A 25,182-nucleotide genomic window follows, 5' to 3' on the forward strand; every position below is an offset into this window, starting at 1 on the left:
ATTGAAACCGTCCATCTGCTCCAGTTAGAGTCCATTGAAACCGTCCATCTGCTCCAGTTAGTGTACATTGAAACCGTCGATCTGCTCCAGTTAGTGTACATTGAAACCGTCGATCTGCTCCAGTTAGAGTCCATTGAAACCGTCCATCTGCTCCAGTTAGAGTCCATTGAAACCGTCCATCTGCTCCAGTTAGAGTCCATTGAAACCGTCCATCTGCTCCAGTTAGAGTCCATTGAAACCGTCCATCTGCTCCAGTTAGAGTCCATTGAAACCGTCCATCTGCTCCAGTTAGAGTCCATTGAAACCGTCCATCTGCTCCAGTTAGAGTCCATTGAAACCGTCCATCTGCTCCAGTTAGAGTCCATTGAAACCGTCCATCTGCTCCAGTTAGAGTCCTTTGAAACCGTCTATCTGCTCCAGTTAGAGTCCATTGAAACCGTCCATCTGCTCCAGTTAGAGTCCATTGAAACCGTCCATCTGCTCCAGTTAGAGTCCATTGAAACCGTCCATCTGCTCCAGTTAGAGTCCATTGAAACCGTCCATCTGCTCCAGTTAGAGTCCATTGAAAATGAAACAGTGGTCGCGACAAAAGTGGAAACGATACAGGAAGAGAGATAATATGAGCGTTCTAGAAAATGATCTAACATGGAAGTGGAAAAGAAAACAAGAGTGTGTGACTAAAAAATAAATACTACACATTAGAGAAATTAGGGTGTTGGGAAATGTTGTTTTTTGTAAAAGAATGTGTACACTCGGGAGTGCATGGTTGTGGTTAACTGTAGCGTGATTTCATATTGCATTATTTACACAAATTAACAGTGCAGTGCACATCGCAAGCCTCAGCCACAACAAACTAATTTATATTACACAGTATATGTACTGTACCGCAACTGATGTCCCTCATGCAGTGAGTGAACAGAAAACCCAAACTGTTCCCATTACAGAGAAACCTCGCTGCGTCAAGTAAAGTGAAACAGTCATCTGTCTTTCTGGAAATGGTTTCCATGCACACATGTATTGTATTTCCCTAATCGTCTCTTTATCAGCAGCTATGGTTTCAGACCGATGCCAAGTAATTAAAAGAACTGGAAAGTGAATCTTAACCGGCAGGTTTTATGTGCAGAATACAAAGCAAGCATTCCCCCTCCATATTACCACCCATTAAATCTGGGAAAGCAGATGCATTTGTATCATTTTATACTATACTGATATTCAAAATGAACAGATCTGCAACGCCTCACTTTGTGCCATGCTTATCGTGAAAATGTGCAGGGCATATCTTATTCACGGGTTAATGTGGTTAATCCTAGTCTGACAAGAGCCAGTGTATACTGAATTATCCAATATTAATACAAATCTATAACATTTCCATTGTTGTCTTTCAAAAAAAGACCTAATCCTCACCATCTTGCTCCCTGTGTGTGAGTGATTCAATGAAATAATACTCGCGTACGAAACAAATAACATGAGCCACATTGCATTCACTTACGGTAAGTTTAAAGAAGTAAAGGTGGCAATATCGGCACATAATGGCATATTGGACATAAAGCCACCGTAAATATTACATAACATAATAACATTTTGAAGTCCACTAGCTCTGATAAGAAGTTCAGAGGTGAAAATGAGATGTGAAACTGTAACCGTGGTAAAAAAAAAGAGAGAGAGAGAAAATGGCCATGGAATAAATTCCCCATGCCTTTGTAAATGGGCAGAAACTGCACACAGAGAACCAGCTCACAAGTGACTTTATTTTATTTTATTTTCTCCCCCTCTCCTCAAAGGACTAATGGGCTCTGCTTAATGTATTATGTTTTTCTAGAAGGCTGTCGTCTACCTGCCTGCTCCGCGGAATGTGTTTTAGCGCTGAAAGGGCCTTATTTCCACAGGGACGCCGTGCTCTCCGAGCACAAACGCTACGCTTTTCATCGTGATTTGCAAATGCTGTTTCAAAAAAAAATATTCCCCTCTCCTCAATTTACAATTTAGGCATTTAGCAGACGCTCTTAATCCAGAGTGACTTACATTTAAGCAAGAACAAAAGCATGGGAATACATCACATAAAAGCATTTATCATGAAACATGCGTAAGCTAAGAAGGTAACAGTGGAATATCTATATAATGAAACTATACATACACTATACATATAAACTATACATATTTACTACTATGCTATACATATGTACTATGGCGTGCTATGACTATATACAATACAATTATAGTGCTGTCTACATAACATGCTATAAGGCTGTGTCAAATGCTATCTAAGCCAACAGAAATGCTATCTAAGGGGTTAGGGTAAGTGCTATGGGCTCCTCTCCTCTCCTCTCCTCTCCTCTCTCTTTCTGCTAGTTGTCGTGCAGAAATCTTAAATTTAAGTTGACGATTAACTAACTGTCAAACAAATAAGTGTGCTTCACAATCTAATTGTAGGGTGCAGATATGACAAATTACTTAAATAATTATACAAATACATCACTGATACATTTAATAAAGTGGAAATAGTTGATTTAATAGTTGAATTAACGCGTTGTAAGCTTCTATTTCTGCATGTAACCAAGTGTAAAACGAGCCATCACGACGCTATCGAGGCTTGCCTACATGATTGTTTGCTAAAAAATATATACTTAAAGGACCACTTCACCACTTTTCAACTTATCTTCATATAATTGGTCCTCACTAATGTTAAAAATACCGCCATATTTTTCTACTGTGTCTCATAGGAGGGCTGTGGGCAGTTCAGAAACCTGAGGCATTTTATCATGAACATTAGTGATGACCAATTATATTAAGGTTGAAAAGTGGTGAAGTGGTCCTTTAATTTTTAGTCACTAATACATTTCAGATCACTAGAATATGACTAAAACGAAATGAAATTTTACTCAAAATACTTTGGCTAAAATTGCTGCTAAAATCAACACTTCCCGTGCACTGTCTCTTTAAGAGCTTCCACGGTTCATAATGCTTCAGTCAACAAATAAATGACCATGAAACCTGGAAATGAGGAAGAAAGAACGTAGCGTGCACACACACACACACACACACACACACACATCACACACACACACACACACACACACACACACACACACACACACACACACACACACACACACACACACACACACACACACACCTGAACCATGCCCATGATGGGTTTGTTTATTAGCTGGAGCGGCGCACAGGAAGTGCTAACACCATTAGCATAGTGATGCGGTAAGCAGAAAGCTAACGGGCGTGTGTGTGTGGGTGTGTGTGTGTGTGTGTGTGTGTGTGTGTGTGTGTGTGTGTGTGTGTGTGTGTGTGTGTGTGTGTGTGTGTGTGTGTGTGTGTGTGTGTGTGTGTGTGTGTGTTCTGCAGTTCACACAAATACCAGGAGCTTCCTTTAATAACAGACAGACATGCAGCCAGTAGACAAATGAGTTCATAGTCATCAAAATGTAGATGCAGTGCCTTTTTGTGAATCTCTGTTGTCAGGCAGAACATCTCATCTCCATGTTCTTTATTTTTGTGTAAATGAATGCCCTACTATTTCATCATACAAGAGTGTTGCACAAACATATAGTTAAAAGAGCTACAAGCTTGTAGACCAGCGTTATTTTGACAATTTTTAAAAATTTATTTTTAAATTACAATAACAAAGGGATGGTTTCGGACATACAAGTTTTCCCACACTCGCATACATGCGCGCGGGTGGACGATCGTGCACACACATACGCACATGCATGCACGCATAGTGAGTCATAAGATATACTGTACTCTAACAGCAGTCTTGGGCCAAAGTGAATCCCATCCCGTCCTGAGGACGAGAGGAGATAAGGTGTCTGGGGAAATAAACACATTTGGATTAGTATTTGAACGCTGTTGCATTCCAAACGGACCCTCTGGACCTCATCATCAAGCCAATGGAAAGAGCAGAGATTAATAAGAGCATTATGACTAAAAAAGTAGCTACAGTACACATTTTTTTCTCCTTAAAAGTAACATTTTTGGACCCTAGAGACAGTGATATAAGGCAGAACGGAGACACTTAAAGGGACACTTCACCCTTTTTGCAAAAGAATATATGTTAATGACATTTAGAAGCTTTAGAACACTTTCCTGGGGGTCTTTATGTGTGTAATATGTGGTTTTAGAGTTTTGTTGAGTTTTATTTGTTTTGGTCATTATAACAAATCAAGCCAAAGCTTATAGTGCCTACCCTTTAAAAAAATAAATGGCTTTCATAAGTAAAATAGTACAACAAAGCAAACAGAAGGGAGAAAAAAAAAAAAAAAAAAAAAAACATAACATAAAACAAAAACAAAGACAGACAGGACAATACAGTTAACAGGAACAAGACAAAAAAGAACAAAAAAACAACAAAACAAAACACAAAACACAAAACGAGAAAACAAAACATCATATCAATGTTCTATATGTTTCTACTATTTTTGATCTATATATTTTTTTAAATGTATTTATTGTACTACAGTTTTTTAGTTCATCATCTAATCCATTCCACAGCTTGACCCCTCTGACCGATATGCACCTCTCTCTGATGTTTGTTCTAGTATTTATTTGTTTGAAAATGGAAGTGCCTCTTAGACTCTCTCTAGGCCAGAACAGCTCTTGGATACAGCTCGGGAGCAGGTGATTTTGTGCCTTATACATTGTTATTGCGGTGTTTAGATCTACTATATCTTTGAGTTTTAGGGTGTTTAATTGAATGAATAATAGGTTGGTTGGTGCGTAATAATCACATTGGGTGACAATTCTTATGGCTTTTTTTTTAAGTAGGAATATTGGCTGGATGGTTTATACATTATAGCAATGGTTTTAGATAATTTTGTCCTTAGATTATTTATATGCGGTTTCCAATTAAGTTTACTGTCAATAATTATACCTAAGAATTTATTCTCAAACACGCGTTCAATTTCTACTTTGTTTATCATGATTTTAGCCTCTCTGTTAATTGATCTATTACTGAAAATCATGAATTTAGTTTTATTTAAATTTAGTGATAGTTTATTAATGTCGAACCATTTCTTTAATATTGTAAGCTGAACTGTATCCAAGAGCTGATCTAGGTGTTTTCCTGAGCAGCACAGACTAGTGTCGTCAGCAAACAAGACACAGCTCATTTGTTCCAATACATCGCAGACGTCATTTATGTACATAATAAATAGCTTTGGACCCAATACAGAGCCCTGTGGGACTCCATATGTGATTCCTTGCTCTTCAGAATCTACACCATTCATGTGTACAAATTGTGTTCTGTCTCCAAGGTAGCTCCTTAACCATGAGTTTGCAGTTCCTCTTACACCGTATCTTTCCAGTTTTTTCAATAATAGTTCATGATGAATAGTGTCAAAGGCCTTTCTCAGGTCAATGAATACCCCTACTGTATATTGTTTGTCGTCTACTGCTTTCGATATTTGTTCTACTAGATCTATGACTGCCATTGAAGTGGATCTATTTGCCCTGAACCCATATTGATGGTTACTTATTAAGTTATGTTTATCTATAAAACTATCGAGTCTGGCCACAAACAGCTTTTCTAGGATCTTGGAAAATTGTGAGAGCAGAGAGATTGGTCTGTAGTTTGTGAATTGGGATTTTTCGCCGGTTTTGAATATTGGAATGACTTTTGCCGTTTTCATTTTGCTAGGGAAGATGCCGGTTAGGAAGGATTGGTTACATATATATGTGAGTGGTGTTACTATGGTGTTTATAATATCCTTGACAAGCATCATATCAATCTGTATTGTCTGTTGATTTTTTATTTTTGAATTTTTTCACTATTCCTATGATTTCCTTTTCATGTACACATCTTATGAATATAGAGTATGGATTTTGTTTAATATTTATTTCATTTAAATTAGTAGTATCTCTCGGCTCCACAATCTCTTTTGCTAAGTTAGGTCCTACGTTTACAAAGAAGTTGTTAAATTCATTGGCTATTTCATTTGTTTTATTTAGTATTACATTATATTTAATTCATTGGTTTGGGTATTCTGCTTTTGCTTTACCTTTTTTAATTATACGATTTAATATTTTCCAAGTCCCTTGTATATTGTTTCTGTGATATTCTAATTGTTTATGATAATACTCCTTCTTTTGTATCCTTATAATACTTAGTAATTTATTTTTATATATTTTATATCTATTTTCTGCATCCTTCGTTCTGTGTTTCATGAATAGTCTATATAGTACGTTTTTGCATGCATTCTCTAGGCCTTTTGTGATCCATGGTTTATCCTGTCTTTATTTTTGTTTGTAAATGTTTTTAGTGGACAGTGTTTATCATATAGTTTAAGTAGGATGGACAAAAAGGCCTCATAGGCTTGGTCTGGGTCCTCAGTGGCATATACTGTACCTCATTACAAGACTGTGTGCTTAGGTCCACTTCAAGGGCAGCCACCGCTCTAGGTGTTCTACATCTGGTCAGTTTGTGATTTTGTACATTTATATTTGTTTCCTTTTTAAGAATTTGGTGGAAGATACCAAAGACGGGTAGATGGTCTGAAATGTCATTTATGAGTAATCCTGCTGTGGTTTGGCATTCTATTGCATTTATAAATATATTGTCTCTCAGTGTGGCTGTTTCTGCTGTGATTCGACTTGGTTTGGTGATTACAGGGAATAAACTGTTGCTATACATTGCATTGATAAACTCTGTTATTTTATTATTCCCATGGGGGTTCAAAAGGTCAGCATTGAAGTCACCACACACGATATGGAGTTTGTTATTAGTACGTAATAGGCTATCTAGTTTTTTGTTGAATGTATCTATACAGGACCCAGGTGTTCTGTATACACAGCTGATAATTATGTTTTTTGATTCTTCAACAGCAATTTCTATAGTTAGATATTCCATAATTCCATCAATGGTATTTGACATTGCAGGAACTATATTACATCTCAAATCTGAATCTACATATAATGCAACTCCACCTGCCTTGTTATTTGTCCTATCAATTGTGAACAACTCATATCCCTCAATGTCCACATCATAGCCCTTGTCCTTATCTAGCCAGGTTTCGGATGCCGCAATGACTTTACATTTATTGAATTGTCTCAAATAATTCTCAATTTTATCATAGTTTTTATATAGACTCCTTGCATTGAAATGTATGATTGAAAAGGCACCTTCCATACTGAAACCTTTGAATTGATCATCAGTGTAATACTCACAGTTATTATTTACATTATTAAAGAAGTTATTATCAGGGTCTATATCATTTTCAAAATCATGCATCTTGTATTCCATGGGGTTGAAGTTTTTCAGATTTAACTTTTCATAGTTAGTGTTCGTTGTATGTTTGTAGTCAACCCCACAATATTCGTTAACAGTTGATTTAAATGTGTGGTCATCGATATCCCAGAAGGGGAACAGGTAATCTTCCTTATTTTGTGTCATTATTATGGGCAAGGCAGTCCTTTTCTAAAGTAGGCACGCAAACACACACACATAGAAATAGCTTGAGTAGGCCAAGTATCCTTGCATGCGAACCAAAAAACAGCAGTAGGATTGCAAGCCGAAAAAGTAACGTATGACGCAAAAAAAAAAATGCGTCCAGCATAGTCTGAGAAAATATCCAACGAAAAAGTTAAGGAGGCATCCATGCACTGTTTTCTTATATCCTAGTTCAACAGAAGATGTCATGCAGCAACTCAAACAGTTAGTGTATCCATGCATTGGAAAAACATTTAGCATCCATGCAGTCTCCATGCAATAGTTAGGAAAAATATCCAGAAGGAAAGTCATTAGAAAAAAATAAGCGTTTAAAAGGTCAGAAGGATACATGTATATGCAAAGTATGTAGCGAATGATGATTGTTAAGCACAAAAATAGATGCGAAAAAATAAATCCGTGATTCACGGAGGCCTCTGTGCCATCATCAAGTTTCATTGTATTATTTCTGCACATTATGTGTCATATTGGTAGAGCTCGCTGAGCTCTCTTACCCTGACCACCTTCTCCTCTTCTGGCGTGAGTCCGTTCAGTTTTATGTAGATATTGCAGTTTCTCGTCCATGTTGCCTGGATTGTTCCCTGTTTCTTTCGGAGTCGCGCTTCTCTTGCAATTTCTGCATTCCTTTGGTTCAGGTGCTCATTCAGGAAGACGCTTGTGCCTTGTAATTTCTTTCGCTGCATTAATAGCTCCGTTTTGTGCTTTCGGTTTGCAAAGCGAATGATGATTGAGGGTTTGCTTTTTTTGCTTTTTTTGCTTTTTTTGTCCACTTTGGAAGAGTGTGGCAGGCGGATAGGTGGTTCGGGTCCAGGTGAATATCTTTGCTTTCCAGGAAAGTTACCACCTGCATTTCGAGGCTCTGGTGCTCCTCGACCTGGTCATCTTCACCAACAACCCCGCCCTGGGCTAGCCTGGTTAATAAACCAGACCGAATCAACCGTTGGCAAAAATAAATTGCCTGCCGGCGGATTACGGTCTGGAGAGGCTCAATCGGGACACGGTATGCAATATGGGCGGGCTTTGGTACAGTGACTTTCAATGCTTGAGACCTTTGACTGACAGTAGCTCTGACCAATTGCGTCAAAGAGAAAATGTTTCAACCCGCTCCCCTGGAAATGAAATCCAAGCTGAGCCTCCCCAGACTAATATCCCGCGGTCCGTGCGATATTAGTCTGGTTTATTATCCAGGCTAGCCCTGGGCCACTGCTCTTGAGTAGGATCGCGGCTTTATCTCCATTCCGTTGATAATCACATCCTCTTTTCTTGGGTACTGTTCCAAATCGCTTACTCTGTGCTCCAGGACCGTTATTTTCTTGTCCTTTTCTTTTACGAGGATTTTGAGTTGTTTCACCTCATCCATGAGATCCGTTAGCTCCGTTTGTTTCTTCCCAACTTTAGCTAGCTCCTCCGTCATTTTTGTCTCCACCAGGCCGAAGGCATGGGGAGAGAGTATGTTTTGCACTCCGTCCGTCCGTCCGTGTGTGTGTGTGTCCGTGTGTGTGTGTGTCCGTGAACAGCTAATCTCGGCCACCGTTAACCCGGTCGATGCCATATTTTGCACACACACTCCCTGGATGCCAACCATGAACCTCTGCCCCAAACTTTCCAGAACGGCCTGTTATAGCGCCACCAGGAGGCCGCTTTGTGCCAAACAAGTTTTTCAATGCCATATTTTGCACACACACTCCCTGGATGCCAACCATGAACCTCTGCCCCAAACTTTCCAGAACGGCCTGTTATAGCGCCACCAGGAGGCCGCTTTGTGCAAAACACGTTTTTGCACAGTACACCTACAGATTTTGTCCAAACATCACGCAAATTGCTACACAGTCTCTCTAGAGCCATTCAACGAAACGGGTCTTTCAGATTTATCAGACTCCATCCTGATTGGTTAAGATTGGCTTCCAAAGTTCACAGGAGTGCTCAGTTTCAAACAAAATGCTGCAAATCATGAACACATCGCGTGATTTCCGTGAAATTGTGCACCCACATTCCCACTAGGCCGAGGACGAAATGGACGAAATGCCACATGAACAATTTCAACTCAGCCTCAAGGTGGCGCTATAACTGGCCAAAAAGTGTTTTTACCTCTAACTGCACGGATCTGTGGATAACCTGGTGGAGACCTGTGCCCGGAAGGGCACTTTTTCTAGTTTTCAATGTTTTTCGGATGTCCTCTATGTCTTCCTCCAGCTTAGTTGTTTTACTCGGGGCCAAAATATATGTTAATGACATTTAGAAGCTTTAGAACACTTTCCTGGGGGTCTTTATGTGTGTAATATGTGGTTTTAGATATTTTAGATTGTAGCAGTGAGCCCAGTGTCTCTGATGTCATGGACACTGGGATCACTTACTTCCTGGACTACATCTGGTCTCAGTAAGACAGACCTCCCCTATCCACAAGGAGGAGCAGTGCACCAAAGTATTATGGGAATTGTAGTCCAGGAAGGAAGTGAGCCCAGTGTCCATGACATCAGAGACACTGGGCTCACTGCTACAATCTAAAATATCTAAAACCACATATTACACACATAAAGACCCCCAGGAAAGTGTTCTAAAGCTTCTAAACGTCATTAACATATATTGTTTTGCAAAAAGGGTGAAGTGTCCCTTTAAGAGCCATTCACACCAACACAGACAACGACAAAGATAATCATAACAATGATGTGATCACCCACACTGAAGAACCATATTGTTCCTTCGATGGATGGATGGATGGATGGATGTATTATTAATCGGAATGGTTTAATCTGAATTAATGAATGAATCTGAATGGATGGATGTTAACATTGAATGCATCTGAATGAATCTAAATGAAGAAATTAATCTGAATGAATGGAAAAATGCATCAAAATTAATGGATGTGCGTGTGTGTCGAGGGGGTTCTTGGCAGGGTTCAAGGCACTTGTGTTAATACAGCATCACAATCATTTTAACAACTTAAATGTTGGTTGGGGAGGATGTTGGTGGGCCTGAGCTGTCGATCCTGCTTCGGGGACTATTCCCTTCGCCAGTGGGTGACAGTCAGTGTTGATTTTGGCAGCCAATTTCTGTCATATTCTTTTGAGTAGAAATGTAATTTAGTTTTACTCATATTAAATGTTTTAGTGTCTAGTTTCACTTGACTAAAATATCATAAGATTTCAGTCGACTAAATCTACAGTTGGTTTCTTGTTTGTAGTTGTCTTAGTCATCCTAGCTTCATTTTTATTTAGTTTTTGTCAAATCGTCAGTGAAAAAAGGAACAGCATAGTTTTAGTCCACAGAATCAACATTGCTGTCCAGGTGTCCGCAGGGTGAGTGGGCGTACAGGAGGTCAGGAGGCGCCGCAGCGACACAGTGTGATTGACACATGGGGTGGGGGTGGATGTGCACAGTGAAATCCTCTGTGGTCATTTAACTGAGATGGTGTATAAATCGAACCTGATGGACGTCGACCATTAAAAGTGTGTCGACTTTATATATTGTGTCCTTGCCACTCACTCACAGGGAGCCATGTGGTCCGTGCATTTACGGCTTTTGTGTTGTTGTTTTTTGTGAAGTTCTCCTGCTAAATTTAGTGTTTCCAATTATTTTTTCTTTAACTAATTAATTTTGATTAATTTATTACAGACAAATAAAGTACTTACTCATTTTAATTGTGCTTAGTGTTTGCACCACGGAACCTTTCTCAGTGGACGAGTTTCACAAACCAACAAACTACAATCCCCAGTGCACGCTAATGGGAGAAGAAGCCGATCAAACCGCTTTGCTTGTTCCAGTGAATGATGGGACATTTTGTATACCAAAATCAGTCTCAATTAAGAAGAAAAAAAGCTTCTCAGGCCAAATATTGATATACGAATATACGTGCAATTTATTTTGTTTAATTAACATTTTTGATGCCCAGGACATGTTCACACGTCTTCATAATTATGCCCGTAAGAGGCCCAGTAGTAGGCTTTCACCTCCACAAAACGGTCTTTCTTTTGGTAGCCTCTGTCCCAGGCTTAGTCATCTGCCAAGAGAAAAGCCTGGTCACAACCTAAGGCCGAGACGCTATTGGTCCGGAACATCCGACAAATCTATTTCCCCCGGACACGATATTATTCCGACCAATCACAACACTTGTTTCATTCAGGGAGAATGTGAACTGATTTGTAAAGCTTAAACGTAATTTCCTTCATGAGCGGTATACTTCCGCCAAAATCACACTTTATCTTACACAAACATTAAATGCCATTGACAATAAAATGTCAATTTAGATTTTTCGTGTAAACACAAACATTGCGTAACACAAGCATTGAAGACGAAGGTGAGGACGCAAATTCTGATTGGCCGGAATGAGATGATGTATGATGATGTACAATGATAAGACGCCCCTCACTTCACACGGGTGTGTTTCTTTTTTCTCTTTTTTTTTGCAGCAGTCGACTCGACTCGACGGGCAGTAGGGCTGCGAATCTTTAGGTGTCCCACGATTCGATTCGATTCGATTCCGATTCTTGGGGTGACGATTCGATTCAAAAACGATCTTTTCGATTTTTCCGATTCTCGATTCAAAAAAGATTTTTTTTCGATTCTAAAGCAGTTTTTTTATTTATTAAAAACAATTAAATCGAATTTTAGCATGATCTACTCCAGTCTTCTGGCATGAAAGCAGAGTACATTTAGTAAAAAGCTTGTATAATTGTAAAGGTTTTATCAACTGAATGATTTAAACACACAAAGGTTAAATCCAAGAGTAAGAACATGTCTCATTAATTTAGCTTGCACAAATTTTAACCAGTACAAAAGTTACAAAATCTCTTCTCACTCAATACCAGAACAATACATTAGTATTAAAACAGGTGTAAAATTAATACAATTGGCAGGCTTAGCTTAGCTGGTAGTAAATGCACTATGCAGAAACCCAGGCCATAATGCATTGCATGCACAGGTACATTTGTAAAAAAACAAAAACAAAAAAAGGGTTTTTGGAAAATGAGAATCGATTCTGAATCGGACGGCATTAGAATCGCGATTCTAACTCGAATCGATTTTTTTTGACAGGCCTAACGGGCAGTGCAGCCTTTTGTGTGTGTGCAGCAATTTGAAATGACCATAGCGTTAAGGAGACGTCCTGCAGTGCTAACGCTACGGACCAGAGCTAGCAGGCACACAATGTATTCTGGGATGTACAGTAGGGGGTCTGGTTAGCTATATCAGTGAGGACAACATGTTGTGTTTTCTTGTTGTGAAATTTGTAAAACAAAAAGGCACAGCAGCTGCTCGTGTTTTCAAGTTTCGGACTGATGAAGGCATATGAAGGGATTTGCCGGGGATGAATTGTGTAAGCAAGTGTATTATACTGTACTATACTTAACATCTTATTCCCCCAGAGTTTTTGATTCAAATTAATTGTTGGCATAGCAAATCCACCATCATTTGTTTGTTGATCTGAAGCATTAACTATGCATATAGTATGATTATATATATATATATATATATATATATATATATATATATATATATATATATATATATATATATATATATATATATATATATATATATATATATTTTTTTTTTTTTTCCTTCTTTCTTTTTCATGGGGTAGCGAAGAAAGAAGGAACACATTAACCACTTCATTTTGTTTCACACTGGTAAGAGGAGTATGTAGGAAAGTGGTGGAGGGGGTATGCCCTAGAAAGCTGCGAGCAGAAAGCATGGCTTTAATCACGGGAAACAGCTGTGGTAATTTTGTGTGTTTGTGTGTCATCCTCCGAAAGCGATCAGAGACAGATCTACTACAGCGGCACATTAGCACGTTAGCTAACTTCTCTATCTAATCGGGGGAGGGAGCCTGCTGTAAGACGGAAGGAAGGGCCCGGGGGCTGACACTAACCGTTCTGGATTCCTTGCCTGGGTGAGGCTGGTGGAGGCTGGTGGAGGAGGGTATTTGCTCATGAACTTGGCAGCAGTGTTGCCATATTATTTATAAGTGACTTTGGGATTGTTTGTGTTGCTAAGTTGTATACAGTATATAGGAGGTTATAGGTTTTTTTGGCCTTGTTTCTATAGTTGAGCTGCCAGGTATTATTAATCAATGAATGTATACATTTTTCTATCACTGTCACAGTATTTTCAGTGCAGGCCCTTATTTTAAAGGCCAACATTGTCCCGGGGTGTGAACCGGAAGTAACACAATGGATGTGTAAACTGCCGTGCGATCGCAATGTCTTTCACCAGAAACATACATTTCTATAACTACCGAAAGCATCGCTGCTTTATTTATGGGCCGTTGAATGAAGCTAGTTTTGGAAGAAGAAAAAGATCACACCCGTGTGAACTGAGTGGTGCAACTCCCCCCCCCCCCCTCTCTCTCTCTCTCTCTCTCTCTCTCTCTCTCTCTCTCTCTCTCTCTCTCTCTCTCTCTCTCTCTCTCTCTCTCTCTCTCTCTATCTCTCTCTCTGTGTGCTCATTACATAGGCGGACACATAGGTGAACAACACGGACATTGCTGTTCCTTGGAGTGGTTGCACCACTAAAAAATAAATCTGGGAAAAGAATACAAGATAAATGCATTTTAGTAAATCTGTTTACATTGAGGCGGATTGGCAGTTTTATCGGTTCCCTTACATACAAGCCATACATACGAGCGCAATCTATCATAAACAACCATATACTGACTTATCTAATATTGGATTCATTGCAAACAGACCACTAGGGGGCGAGCCCAACTCGTTTGCGATCATTTTTGAAAACCGTATACCCATACACCATGCCAAAAATCTAAAACTCAAAAGTACCCAATAGTAACATAATCCATAGAGATTTTTATTATATCAATTATTTGGAGTTTCAACCTGACTAATCTAATATTGGATTCATTGCAAACAGACCACTAGGGGGGCGGCCCAACTCGTTTGCGGTAGTTTTTGAAAACCTTGTGCCCATACCATGCCAAAAATCATAAACTTGTCACCAAGTGCACGATTTTCACAAATTTCCTCCCAGCTATTGTTATCTGCCTCTCGTTGCTTCGCAAGAAAGAAATAAAGTTGGATGGTGTGAACACACACCTACTGTATAGCTCCGATGCTATTTCCTGCCATCTTCTCAAGTTCCAACGTGTGCAGATTGTGGGTGCTCTCTCTCTCTCTCTCTCTCTCTCTCTCTCTCTCTCTCTCTCTCTCTCTCTCTCTCTCTCTCTCTCTCTCTCTATCTCTCTCTCTCTCTCTCTTCTAGGCTATGTGTACAGCGGTACTGGTTTCAGGGTGGGTTCTCACTTACTGTTTTCCGACGTTAACACTTGCCGCATGTTGTGCATTTTAAAACCGCTCTCATGTGGTGGCTGAATGGAGCACGAAGGCAGAGACAGAGATTAACTTTGAGCTTCAGTGTCAGTGAGAGATAACGGATAACACTGGATAACTCATGCATTGTGCAGATCGGGGCTGTCAGCAGGTAAAGATGAAAGAGTGTGTGTTTTCACTGCTGTATTATCCTCGACTCTCCTGCCAGTGAGGAGCCCCCACTGGGAGGACGTACTGTTGTATCCTATACTGACTTATACCTGCAAGTGAGGCGTATGTACAATAGGGCCAGGCCAGGCGGCCGCCTGGACAAATCCATAAAACACCAGACCTGAGAACTATTTGTGAGCAGCGAATTGGCCGTTGCGTGCAGAGTGTGACCCGCAATCACCCATTGGAATGCAAATGCATTAATGCATGCCACCTTTCAGCCTTTGTGTCATGGGGTGCTGGGGGTTGGGGGGCGTTTCCTGCTATGAAAGGTGCTGAATAAAGTTGTATTACACTACAGTATCATCATTGGTGTGACTGAGAGGCCCTTACTGTATGCCATGTTTGTTCTAATAGTGAATGAGTCCCATAATCACACACACACACACACACACACACACACACACACACACACACACACACACACACACAGTCCCAGGGGTGACATTGTACCAGGATCTGTCCCACGTAGACAATTACAATGGAGTCTGTGTGTGTGTGTGTGTGTGTGTGTGTGTGTGTGTGTGTGTGTGTGAGGAGCCACATGCACACTTTAAACCTGTCTTGGCTATTTGAAAATAAATAGCAGATCTACAAGCTCACGACACATCACTATGTAGAGAGAGAGAGAGATATTAAACAGCATCATGTTGACACATCTAATAAGAGATCAATCGGGTTAAACGTCGGAGAGAACGTGACATTTTACTCCGCTGAACTTTACCCAAAGCTTTGCCTCATTGTTTGTTTCGTGGTGAGTTGACAAAGTGCTTTCTGTCACGCAGACTGTTGTGGAATGAATGGTGTGAAACCTTTTTTATTTTTTTATGGGGGAGTTGGATTTGAATTTGCACACAGCTGCCTTGCAGATGATAAATAATCTGTTTTTATGTATTTATTTTCTCTAGTCACGTTTGCATTTTGCTGCGGGTTGGTAACGTTGACTTTAGACTCTGAGGGCTGTATTTTGCGTGTCTTAAGTGCTCTTTGGCCACTCAGAATAGCCAAATGGCATTGATCACGCCTCCAGGTCTTTAGTCTACTCAAGTTAGGGAATAAGACCTGGTACTTAAGACACGCAAAATAGTCTAAAGTCAACGTTACCAACCCTGACTATACCGTTACCAACCCTGACTTGTATACCTTTACCAACCCTGACTATACCGCTACCAACCATGACTTTGTTTTAGTACATACAGTACTGTAGGAATGCCAGCACACAATAAATGTCCCTTTGGCATTGTTTATTTATACCTCTGACTGACCGTCCGTCCAGTGGCGGAACAACATTGGCCCGGGCCGGGGTGTGAGACGGCACGACCGGGCCTCACCGAACCTGACTCTCAACAGCAACCCCCCCCCCCCCCCCCCAGACAATTTTTTTTTTTGAGCAGGCGTGCATGAACGAGAAGAGTTGTGTGTGAGGAGCTGATCACAGTCACAGATAGAGGGAAAGTGCTATATTTGGCCTATTATTTATGCTATATATTATTGATCGCGCCTGTGTCTGTGACATTGCGCAGCAGTGCACACACGAGAGAGAGAGAGAGAGAGAGAGAGAGAGACGTAGAGAGAGAGAGACATAGAGACAGAGAGAGAGACGTAGAGAGAGAGAGAGAGAGAGAGAGAGAGAGGTGCGTGCGTCAGTGTGTTAAAACATAAATAGTCTACTACTCATCTTTGTGTTCTGTTTCACCTTCTGAGTGATCGCACACAGGGAAAAGAAACAAGAAGGGGTTTAGAATCTAAACAGTCCGTTGTGGAGAAAAGGAAGTTATCCACACATATGCACAGAGCGTGGCTGAGAAGTGAGGATGTCTGTTGGAGAGAGTGTGAAGCCCGACACACACCGTCTGCGGCGCGGCGCCGCCTGGAAAATAGAACTGGGTTCTATCGGCGCGCCAGGCGCCGCGGCGCGACGCGGCGGACGGAGCCGGTGTGCGTTAGGTTCATTGAAAATAATGGAGGCGGCTGTGTCCGCGCCGCGCGGCGGACGCAGCCGGTGTGTGGTGGGCTTGAGACAGACTCCACGGTGCTTGTACAGTCCAGCGCAGTACATTCTCATCAGACATGATATTTTGCTAAAGTGTAGGCTATTATATAGGCTATATAAGCTCTGTATCTGGTTAATTGCGGGATTCGCGGGGGCCCGCTGGTTTTATCAGTCGTGAGTGACTGTGTAAAAAATCGTCAATCGGTCAGCTGACAGCCCGGGCCCTCAGGAGGTCCGGGCCGGGGTGTGACCACCCCCCCTACACCCCCGTTAGCTCCGCCCCTGCGTCCGTCGCTACACTGAGGATGGCCCATCAGGCTGAAACGTGTCCGTTGTTGGTTGGTAAATACACCATGTGAAAAGGACAGTTCTTGTGTTATTCCTTCATTCCTGCCTGTTTGTACTATTGAGCCTTAATTGCACCTATAAGTCAATTGATCTGATTTGGAGTGCTGCAGGCTTTCTGCTTTTCTTATAAATTCAGTAACTGACCTGTAAACCAAACAGATCAGAATCAACTTTTTATTAGTTTAAACGGGTAAATCTGTGAGTGAAAGTCTTTTGTGCAAGATATTGCATTTGTGTGTCTGGTGTCCACTTAAATAATCAAAATGAATTTAAAGGTATTGAAAAGAGTGTTTCCAATATCGGCTATATTTCCAGAGAAATAATTTACCTGAAAATAATAAAATGTGTAATGAACATTAGAGGCCTCTTGTCCTGCATGCCCTGATGTGGCCCCTGCCCCCCCTGATGTGGGCCCTGGCCTCTGATGTGGCCCCTGGACCCCCAATTTGGCCCATTGCCCCCCTGATGTGGCCCCTGCCCCCCTGATGTGGCCCCTGGGCCCCCTGATGTGGCCTCTGGCCTCTGATTTGGCCACTGCCCCCCCTGATGTGGCCCCTGCCCCCCTGATGTGGCCCTTGCCCCCCCTGATGTGGCCCCTGCCCCCCTGATGTGGCCCCTGGGCCCCCTGATGTGGCCCCTGGCCTCTGATTTGGCCACTGCCCCCCCTGATGTGGCCCCTGCCCCCCTGATGTGGCCCCTGGGCCCCCTGATGTGGCCCCTGGCCTCTGATTTGGCCACTGCCCCCCCTGATGTGGCCCCTGCCCCCCTGATGTGGCCCTTTCCCCCCCTGATGTGGCCCCTGGGCCCCCTCATGTGGCCCCTGACCCTCCGGATGTGGGCCCTGGCCTCTGGAACCTAATGTGGCTCCTCGCTCCTGCCCTCTGATACGTACCCCAATTTAATAGTGCCGAGCAGAGAGAAAAATGTAGCAGAGCCGAACGCCAAGATAAAATATTATATGCACACTTGTATTCTAATTCCATAATTGGTTAAATCTATGTGTGAGTTTATCTGACTGAACTATAGTTATCATTCACCACTGGATGGTGAATGATAACTATAGTTCAGTCAGATAAACACGCTCGTCGTTACAGTCTGAATGACCCTCGGTTAATTTTCACTTTAAAATAAGCACCTGTTTGCAAAGTAGAATAGTAGGTAGAATTTCAGCATCACAACACCCCCCCCCCCCCCCCCCCCCCCTCTAACTAACTATGACAAATGAGACCCGCACTTAATTACCAGCCTGGGAAAATCACACTGATGCTTTATTGGCCGAGGCATCATAAAGAAACAGAATAAAACAACAACATAAGCGAGCGCTGTGTCCGTGTGTCTGCCCCCGAAGACCCCGAGGTTCTGCAACACACTAATAACAACAGCAGCCATACAAATTGGCTGAATGACCGCAGGGGGCCGGAGAACTCAAGAGGTGACTTTCCCTCGGCTTAATCAATTTACGGACTCAGCCACAACTGTACAACACCAGCGATAAATCCTCAGTGGTAATTTTAACTTCTCGAGGATGGTGTGCGGATACAACCAAATGTAGCCTCCATTATGCACAGCTATAGTCTTAATAGGGAGTTACTCTTTTTTGGGTGTTCTTGTTGTTGACATGTCTGCCCTGCTTGCTGCCGTGCTGCTGCCGTTCGCACATAACTTCTACAACAGAGAGTCTGGATTTAAGCAGCTTGTTAAGAGATAATTGGGAGGGGAAAAATAATAGCACGCTCTGAGATGAAACGTAAGTTTGGCTTGTTTTGACCTCGACTCAACTGGTGTCTTAACAATAAAAGAAAACGTCTCTGTCTGTCTGTCTGTCTGTCTGTCTGTCTGTCTGTCTGTCTGTCTGTCTGTCTGTCTGTCTGTCTGTCTGTCTGTCTGTCTGTCTGTGTGTGTGCACATGTGCATGTGTGCACGTGTGTGTGTGCGCCGGTATTATGCAGGGTAGTGCCGGCCTTGCAAACACGGAGAATCATAAACACAGCGCACCCTGCAGGCTTATTACGCCTTGATTTATCTGGGTACAGGGAACGCACGCCCTTGGCACCCACTTCCCAGAGAGCCCCCCTTCCCCCCAGGGCTCTGTGGGGGGGTGTGTGCTCAATATGAGATCAGGGTCATACCTATAATCCCTCTCTTGCACGCGCGCATGCGCACACACACACACAGAGAGAGAGAGATCTTCTTTATGGCCTCTGTTCAGAGAGATACAGAGGTAACAATAGGTCGGGATAAATTTATTCGACAGCTCTCTCCGTCCTCATGTGATTTATACTGGTATTTATCGGGTAATGCCTTCTCGCCTCTCTCTCTCTTTCGTCCCATCGCCCTGACCCTAGATGTTTTGCAGCAGTGTGTGTGTAACCTACATTAAAACTGTTGTACCGCGGAGTCAAGTGACAAAAATAGCTAATCAGCAGCGGAGCATAAATTAGATATGTCCGCCTGTGTGCATGCATGGTGATGGTACGTGCCATAGTGTATTACTGTCACACAGCCACATTAAAGAACTAGAAAGATGTATCTAGATCAGAGGTTTTCAGCATTTTTCATATCAAGGCCCATGATTTATTTGGCATTTGGGCCACGGACCGTTTGATGTACCTCTCAGAACAAAAACTAAAGAATATGTTGTATAAGATTTTGTCCCCAATTCCATGCTGTATTGGTGTGGTACTGTGGTAGCATTGGGAGAGATAACAGGCCAATGTTGATTAAAATAACAATTATTTTGTATGCATGCTCTAATTGTGTAGATGGGGATGTTTAACAATGATTTAACTTTTGAGACTTCTTTTTTTTAACCCAACATTAGATGTCTGATGATTTTCTTTTCTCATATTTCTAACGTTTTATATTTGACTTGATTATCTTTTTCCTTTTCTTTATCTGCTGATGTGTCACTTTGTTTTATGAAGCATATTTAAACATTATGTGGCATGGTCAAACACAACGCCTTTTTTATCACTTATCCATTCGTCATTTTAATTCCAAAGCAGATTATATTATAGATTGCTCTCGCGTGTTTCCCGTGTCTCATCATAAAACACAGAATATGCCGTGGGGGCATTTAGTAGCCCGAATTCCCCATCAGCCCATAAAGTGGGATGTGGTGCAGGGGGATTAGTTCATTGGGATGTTCATTTTTTCTCCCCTAAGGGACAATAACATTCATTGTAAAGTCTCTCGCAGGGACAGCCGCACCAATTACCGGGGCTGCAGCGCAGATATATTTTAAGTTTTAAATGTGAACGGGGGACTTTTTAATTGGCTGCTGAATTGTATAGCGGCTTAAAGCTCAGACAGAACATGCTCCTCGCCCAATAAACATAATACCTGCACGCATCATTGAATCCCCCCCGCGAGGGAGAATGAGAGCCGCGACGGACCCGCGGTGTTCATGAGGCATTAGGGTGGCTAATGCTGCCGACAATGGGTAGTACGGCTAATGTGCTCGCATAAGGACGGCTAATGATGGTCTTGGACGACTAATGCTGGTCACGGTGGTTAGAATGCGTATGTCGTTGCATAAGGAGTGCTAATGCTAGTCACGGTGGTATAATGTTATAAGGAGTTAGTTAGTTGCTGATAGAGTGTTGCTGATAGAGTGAGGTCTTAACACCAACTCGGGATTCCTGGATCGCTGCCCTCCACAAATCCCTATCCAACAGGTTTTTGAGCGCTGCAGTGTTGCCCTGGGTTGGCTCCCATAGTGTCAATTTACTTGCCTCAAGTTCTGGGTGCCTGATGCAGTGCCCTGCCAGCCTCATCCTTCTCTCTCTGACTTTGTACGAATGCTGGCCACAGTATAATGTGGTTGGTAATGTGGTTGCATGGAGAACCGGGATGACTGGAAGTGACGATGGAGGGCTCGTCTAAGGACAACCTAGAGAGATAAGGAGTGCTAATGCTGCAGTCACAGTGGTTAGATTGGCTGATGTGGTTGCATACTGTAAGTAAGTCAGAGGGGTTTATTGTCGGTATCAGCCAGGGATTCTATCCCCATTTCACAATGCACTAGACCCCTGCGAGATTGATTGTTGAGGTGGAGCGCCCCACCTACCATCAGCTCCCAGTACTTACCGCACAACTTTAAGACATGCTCTGCATACGCTGAGTAGGCTGTGCCTGGGATCGAACTCATGGCTTTGTGATCAAAAGGAGAGTGCCCTACCGACTGAGCTACCCATACATGAGTGGCCACAGTGGATACCATGGGTAATGTGGTTGCATACGGACAGCTAATGCTGGCCACAGTTGAGGGGTGGATTAGTTTGCTGGGTTTGTGATGTTTATGCTTGCCATTTGCATGGCATTAACCACAATATCCCTAAACAAAAAATGATTCAACATTTCAGTTTAGTTTTGTATTTTGTATGTATTATTAGTGAAAATAGCAGATATACAAGCGGAGACTGAATTTACCTTGTGGGAATTAATAAGCCGTACATGAAATGTGTTTTAACGTCCCTGTCGTTTGAGACAGTAAACTTGAGCCTGTGCCCAAACACTGACTCGAAAAGGCAACTTGTCAGCATGCTGTAACTTCTCCTATAAAGTGTAATTTTACTAAATTAAACAGCATGTTTCAAAAGATGAGTCTTCTTAGCGAGAGAGAGAGAGAGAGAGAGAGAGAGATATGATGGGGTTCAAATGCAGGGCATCGCAATCACATTGTCATCGTCATCGTCCCCCACACACACACACGGACACGCAGACATACACACACACACACACACTAATCAACTTGGCCACCGGAGCGACCGGCCGGTGCAAAACGCTTGGGGGAGCTTCTAAAGTCCTTTTGTTGTTTTGAATCCTGGTGTTCTTCCGTCTCATTGTGAGACGTCAGGGGAAGTGGCGAAGCGTAAACGCACAACGCTAAATGAGTGTGAGCGGCGGCTGCTGGAGTCAGAGGCCGTGTGGGGAGGTGTGTTGTCGTTGTCAGTGGCAGACAAAGTACTCAAACACACGTATACTTGAGTAAGTATAGAATCTGCCTAATTGTAGATATATACTCCTGGTCAAATATATTATATATATATATATATATATATATATATTATTATTATTGAACCACACCTGAAAGAGCTCTGGATTGATCCCTTTGAACTTCAAAGTGGCTACATGTGCACTGAGTTGATTGATTGGGCCATAGATGTGTCAAACTTGTTCTGTGCTCGTTAGGGCTCCCTCTAATCAACACAATCTATGCCAATGTCGAGATTTCCCGTAGTGCTTAAACCTGCCTGTGCCAGAATCTTTTCATTCTTTGATTTATATTAATCCAGCATTAATACTCTGTTATGTACCTTATTTTAGCTTCCTGTCGCTAGGCAACACTTTATTCTGTGGTGTGACATCATCGAAATCCAAAAACTCTGTCTACATACACCAGTAAGACACCTGAGGGTGAGAAGCACGCATCCGCCTCGGTGACAGCAGACTGCTGGACGAGCGCTGGCGCTTTGGCATGGGGGGTCAGATCAACATATGGAATGAATTCTGTACTGGCCATATAGTGTGTCTTGAGTGTACAGGGTTTGATGAGGTCAGATCAACGTATGGAATGACAGGTCAGCTCCTCATAATGGAGATGTAATGGTGGCAGCGAGGGCAGTGTCTTGAGTCTACAGGGTTTGTATATGGGCATAATATGACATCAGGGATCTCCATCCCTGAGGATGTCACGTGATGTCACCTGGGGGTGACGGACTATAATGGGAAATAGTGAATGCGACATGCGGTCGCAATTACACGCACAAATCGGCACATATTTAGCTGTGTTTTTATTTCTCTCCCTCCCTCCCTCTCCGTCCTCCAGGCAACAAGGGTAATAATCAAGCACAGACCTGTCCTCCTAACAGCTGCACACTCTAACCCCTCCTCACCTCCCATGTTCTGTTCCATTATCGCCTTTTATTCTTCCTCGGGCTCTCTCTCTCTCTCTCTCTCTCTCTCTCTCTCTCTCTCTCTCTCTCTCTCTCTCTCTCTCTCTCTCTCGCTGTCTCTTTCTGACGTGGCGCCAACAATGCGCCAGCTAGGGGACGAGAGAAACTAAACCAAGTCGGAATGTGGGGAATATGAGAGGGAAGGGTAGAGGGATGGAGAGGAGAGGAGAAGAGAGGAGGAGATTGGGAGCTAGTAGTCCCTTTCATCCCCCCTAGCATTTACATTCTCTCTCTTCCTCTCTGTCTCGCCTTCTCTCTCCGTTCTCCTCTCTACAGTATACATGCTCTTCACTATTGTGTGTTTTTCCTCTTTTTCCTGAACGTCGGGTTGTTTCTGTAATTGTTTGCCAGTCGCATTGTTGGTCGCTCCTCTGGGGAGAAACTGGTGGAGATTGAAATATCATCTCCTCTCATCTCCGTTACTGGCCTGTTTGGAATGAAGTCTCTGTTCCCATCAGACTAGTGAAGAGATGAAAGTGATAGAGGCTGGCTCTACTACTATACCTCGCTAACTATGACCACGCTCAGAAACACTGTTAATGGCTGTCTCAGAAGGGCTCCCCCACAAAGGGTGCGTACTAAGACAGTACTGTTATAAGTAAACAACCACAGTGTTTTCATCAGTGGATACTGCATTTAAATCAGGCTACTGCAGCTATAGTGCAGCTCGGGGACGAGAAAGTGTTTCACTTGAACAAAAAGTACCGAAATACGCAAAAAAGCCTGTGAGGACTTGTTTCCATTGTGGTCATATTTATGGTAACTTAAACAGATTCCCTATTGTTTGTGTGTGTGTGTGTGTGTGTGCGCGCGCGCGCACGCGTGCCTTTCGTGTGTGTGTGTGCATGTGCTAGTGGAGATGGCACGCACATCGATCGACCCTTGGTCCAAGTGCACTGTGTGTGTGTGTGTGTTCTGTGCACATGAAACAGTGTGAAGTGGGTTTATATATACGGTAATGATGCAATTGAAGACAGTATGTGTGATGTCCATCCCTCCCTATACAGTTTTTCTGTGAAAGGCGAACGCACACTTTCCAACCGGCAACAGAACAACAGAGAGACAGAGAGAACGTGATTGACCGTATAGGATCTGGAATAGTGTTGTTTTTTTCTTCCTGTGGATTTGAACCACACCATGTGTTGGACCGGGACATTCATCAGCCGACAACATCCATCCAAGGCTTTTTGGCCTATAGCAACATGAGACTGATGGCCATGTTGTTGTGTCAGGTTAGAGGTCTGGGACTATTCTGGGACAAGTGCATCGCTGCTTCCAAGTTGACTGTCCTCCACTGACCCCTTGACCTCCATCATACCCCCCTCTCTCTCTCTCTTTCTCTCTCTCTCTCTCTCTCTCTCTCTCTCTCTCTCTCTTTCTCTCTCTCTCTCTCTCTCTCTCTCTCTCTCTCTCTCTCTCTCTCTCTCTCTCTCTCTCTCTCTCTCTCTCTCTCTCTCTCTCTCTCTCTCTCTCTGCAATTACAATAGCTTTGATGTGAGGTACAAAGAGAGGAGAGGACAGACTCACAGGACAGCTGAGGAGAGGAGAGTCTCAGGAGAGGGGAGGAATGGAGAGGAGAGGGGAGGGGATGAGAGGATATAGGAGAGGAGAGGGCATTGGAGAGGAGAGGGTATAGAAGAGGAGAGGAGGTGATTGGAGAGGAAGGGAAATTGTTTAGATAAAGAGTCAAGGTAATGTTGAGCTGATGCGGAAGTATTCCATAAATATCCAGCTATGACTTTGAAGTGGCATCCTGTTATGGCCGCAGCTGTGAGCGTTATATTCCATAATGTGTTTCCGCTGCAGCAGGAAAATACATTGTTGTCTGTGTGAAGAGTGCTCTCATCTTTATGGAGGAGCTTTAAAGGTTCTTTATGTGTGCCACAGTGCCAGGGCGTTTGGCTTTTATGCACTGTACCACAGTCCAGCTTTTAAGCTCACCTG

At 42.6% G+C, this 25,182-nt stretch overlaps 1 protein-coding gene across 1 annotated transcript in view; it reads left to right on the forward strand.

Moving 5' to 3' along the window:
• LOC310867207 (ephrin type-A receptor 6-like) overlaps nt 1-25,182 on the forward strand; it is a gene marked incomplete at its 5' end in the record, with an annotated part of 252,731 nt that overhangs the window by 153,943 nt on the left and 73,606 nt on the right.

Source organism: Protomyctophum parallelum (assembly GCF_964188405.1).
Source record: "Protomyctophum parallelum genome assembly, chromosome: 11".
Classification (NCBI taxonomy): Eukaryota; Metazoa; Chordata; class Actinopteri; order Myctophiformes; family Myctophidae; genus Protomyctophum; species Protomyctophum parallelum.